The sequence below is a fragment of the Peromyscus maniculatus genome, chromosome 5 (assembly GCF_049852395.1).
Source record: "Peromyscus maniculatus bairdii isolate BWxNUB_F1_BW_parent chromosome 5, HU_Pman_BW_mat_3.1, whole genome shotgun sequence".
NCBI classification, from domain to species: domain Eukaryota; kingdom Metazoa; phylum Chordata; class Mammalia; order Rodentia; family Cricetidae; genus Peromyscus; species Peromyscus maniculatus.
In genome coordinates, this window is record NC_134856.1 from 63,155,188 (window position 1) to 63,159,764 (window position 4,577).

Here is a 4,577-nt window from a genome sequence, read left to right on the forward strand (position 1 = left end):
CCTTCCTTGCTACTGGAGGGCTTGTTTGTCCCTGACAGCCACCTCTTTCCAGCTGGTGACACATGTTGCTCTCTTCCCTTGGTGTCTGTGGGTAATGAAATGCTTCTGTTAGTCTGCCTGCACTACTGAGCTATCATCCCTCGTGTGTCTCCAGACTGACACCCTGACCATGGTTTCAGTATCACTCAGGACCCTCCTTCTGCCTGGTAGGAATAAACCAAATACAGGCTGGACAATAAGTAGATTTCCCATGAGAGAGATACATGCCCATGGACCAGAACAGGGACACTAGGCTGTTCACAAGGACGACTGTACCTATTGAGGCATCCTCTGATCATCCTTGACCACCCACCTCCCCGAACAACCATCAGAACCGAGAGATAGAGACCCCTCAAGACCGAGTTAGAGGAGAGCACAATAATGTGTACAGAACTGCAGTGAGAGCCACCAGGAGTGGGGACTGACCCTAGCAGAGCTCTTGGGTGGAGAATGTTCTGTCCTGTGTTTCCCTCTCTCTGTTTCTGTCACCTTTACCATCTCTCACGGAAATGTGTACTGCAAAATGTAGCAGGAATCTTAAAGAGTCTTATTAATAAAATCAAACCTGAGGTCAGTTATTGGGGTGAATGCTGGAAGGTCAGAGAAGCAGAACAAGCCACAGCTAATTTCACCTGGCCAACTTCTCAGCTGGTCTTGTTTCCTCAGACTGGAAGCTTCTGTGTCCTCATCCCAATGGCTCTCAGCTGAACTGCTGCTTGAAAGCCTGAAGCTTAATGAGCTAAAAGCTTAACCAGCCAAATGCTTCTAGTTTCTGCCCCTCACACCTTATATACCTTTCCTTTCTACTGTCACTCCCTGGGATTAAAGGCTCACTTTCTGGGATTAAAGGCGTGTGTCACCATGCTTGGCTGTATCCTTGAACACAGAGGTCCAAATGGATTTCTGCCTCTGGAATGCTAGGATTAAAGGCATGTGCTACCACTGCCTATCCTAAGTGTCTAGTGGCTTTTCTGTTCTCTGACCCCAGATAAGTTTATTAGGGTACACAATATTTTGGGGAACACAATACCACCACAGTAAAACTTTCCAAAAAAGTTACATTTCACTTGTGGGCTTTCTGTTAATTTTTAATTTAATTCAATTTAGCATGAGTACGTGTGCATGCATGTACATCCATATGCCATGATTAGTATGTGGCAGTCAGAGGACGACAGCTCATGAGTGTTGGTTAGTTCCTTCTGCTGAGGGTTCCAGGGATTGAATTCAGGTCACCAGACTTGGCTTGAGGTGCCTTAGGCTGTGCCCTCTCACCAGCCCAGGGTCACATTTCTTAAAGAGACAAGCTGGCACATGTGTATGTGTCCGTTCTAAATGGAACTCCAAACTGTCAAGTGCTTCTTGTGTTGCAAGACTCTGAACATAGTCAAGAAACCAGATCATATGGGATTTCCAAATTAACAGATTATTCCAAGCCTTTCCTTGTATGATGCTAGTATGTGACAACCTTCCCCCTAGAATTCAGCAGTTATGCTCCTGCGAAGACTACACTGTTAAATTTACTATTTTATAAATGATTCCTAGGCAGTCTCTACATGGAAATATCCCCACTTTTCATTTTTCTCTCAAACGTTGTTTATAATTTCTGAGACTAGTAGAATATTCTGATACCAGTTTATACTACCTCTCCAACTCAGAATTTTTGTAAGACCATTCTAGAAAATTCCTTACCTTTTAAACTGTTTCTACATGATTCACAGAGCCATGTAAATTGGATTAAGTGTGCAAGCATTCAGTGATAGCTTTTGGGTTTTTTTGCTTGTTTGTTTTTGGGATGTTTGGGGTTTTTTTGGGGGGGTTGGTTTTTCTAGACAGGGTTTCTCTGTGTAGTCTTGGCTGTCCTGGAACTAACTCTGTAGACCAGGTTGGCCTCGAACTTACAGAGCTTCACCTGCTTCTGCCTCCCGAGTGCTGGGATTAAAGGTATGCACCACAACCACCCAGAGTTGGATTTTTTTTAATGCCAAATGCCATTTATTGAAGGAGGGAGGAGATCTTATATACAGGCTTGCAGCACAATGGGAGAAACTCAGAGGGCAGAAGTTCACTACCGATGTTTTACAATCTTGCATCTAAGCTGTTAACACCCAATATGCAGGATACACAGACAAGGAACTTCCCTTAAGCATTCAGGAGGGTGGAACCTGGCAGGGAATTAGCATAGAGAGGATATCAAGGTCAAGGTCAGCAAGCACGGCAATAGTTACCCAAAAACGGAGGCTAGGACCCTAAGGTCCCCCTTTTCCTAAAAAATGAGCTTCTGACTTAGGTTGCGTAGGACATCAGCAGGTCACCTTACCCATCATGGAGATGCCTGCCCAGGGCACACAGGCACTCTGTCTTAGGTTGGTGAGCTCCCCCCAGGTATTACCTGTCTCTGAATACTCATTATCATACAGGCTCAATCGTGTGTGAGCTGCAGAGTTAACTGCTGCCAAAGATCTCAAAGTGGTGCTGGGCTTGCAATTTGTGTGTTCGACACAAAAAAGACCAACAGAAGTCCTAACCCATCCATAGCCAGTAGGCTAAAGGCAACTGAGCCATTCCCTTCCTTAACACGCCTTACTGTAAATTGGAGTCCATGTAAGATGGTATCCCAAAGGCAAATGGAACCTGAGTTTATAAATTTATAATTTTCAATGCCAATCGAAATGTATATAACTATTGAATTAAATTTATCATGCCCAATAGAATGAAAGATTAACTAACTCTGGTAGCTACTTTTGCTGCCAGGGTCTCCACTGTGCTAGCTGTAGTAACCAATTATGAAATGGCAACCCCAGGATTTCTTTAAAGACTATTATCAGAGGAAGAGCCGGGAAGAACAAAATCTAGAGGCACAGCTCCACTAGCTGCTGACTCACCGCTGTGGCCAAATACTTGACAAAAGTAACATAAGGTAGAAGGGATTACTTTGACTCACAGTCCGGGGTACAATCCAACATGGTGGGGGGACGTGGAAAAGGAGGGAGCCGGCTGGTCACAGTGCGTCCATAGTCAGAAAACAAGAGACAGACCCTGGTGCTCAGCTCACTTTCTCCTTTCCTGCAGTCCAGGACTCCAGCCCATGAGATGATGCCACCCAAACACAAGGTGGGTCCTCCCTCATCAGTCAAACTCAGGGTGGGTCTTAGGTGACTGCAAATCTAGTCACACTGGTTAACCATCACAACAATGAAAAAGGAAATAGAGGTGAAAATCGATGTGATTTGCTTCATAGTCTCATGGGCAGTTCAATGGCTCATGAGTTTCCAATTTTGAAATTAAAGCTGTTTGCCCCCACAGGATATTTATATTAGAGGACACTTTAAAAAAAGAAAGAAAAACTAAACACAATGTATGAACACCAACCATACTGAAACTGAAATCAGAACGTTTTATATTTTCTCACTTAAAAACAACTAAAGGTCAGAGAGAGAGAGAGAGAGAGAGAGAGAGAGAGAGAGAGAGAGAGAGAGAGAGAGAGAGCTGGCTATGGGATGTGGAGAAGTAACTCAGTCGTAGATAAACAAGAGGCCCTGAGCTCTGAACCCCAGTGCCCATGTAAAAAGCCAGACCTATCTGCAATTCTGGTACTGGGGAGGTAGACACAGATAGATCTCAGAGGATTTTTAGATAGCCAATCTAGGCAAACCAATGAGCTCCAGATTCAGTGAAAGGCACTGTGTCAAAAAATAAAGAGAAAAAAAAATAAATAAAGAGAACATAGGTTGGTAAGACTGCTCACTGGGTAAAGGCACTTGTCATCCAAGCCTTGAGACCTAAGGCCATGAATGGAAGAAGAGAATCAATACCTTGAAATTTTCCTCAGACCTCTACACACATACTATGGCACAGGATCCCATACATTCATCATGCAAGTGCACAAATAAAGACACTAATCACATACACACAATAATAATAAATATAATTTTTTTAATTGAGAACAATATAAGAAGACACCTCTAGCTATCATATGCACACACACACACACACACACACACAGAGAGAGAGAGAGAGAGAGAGAGAGAGAGAGAGAGAGAGAGAGAGAGAGAAAGTGACTGACTTGTGAATATGTTGCCTATCCCTAGCTTTTCCTCTTTTCTTCTGGTCACAGACTCCAAAGATTCATTTCTCAGTTGCCTCTCTACACACTGTCTTCCTTATACCTGATGATACCTGATGTCCACCACTAGGGTAGGCAGCCTGGAATGCTCTTCTTGAGCAATTGACTGGCCAGGGGATATATATATATATATATATATATATATATATATATATATATATATATATATATATATATATATCCACAATCAAGCAAAAGATATGGGATAATCACACCTGCAGGGAGAAAATATCCTGACCCCAAACTTTTCTCTCTGATGTGACTTTAGAAGTCCACTGAAACATGGGCTATTTTTTCCACCTTTGTCTTGCTCAGAGCATGCCCAAGAATCAAGCCACCAGATGGAAATACAGATGACCTCCCACAGACTGATATCTATGTGATCTTTGGTTCCATTTTGGTCTCTGCATGAAGT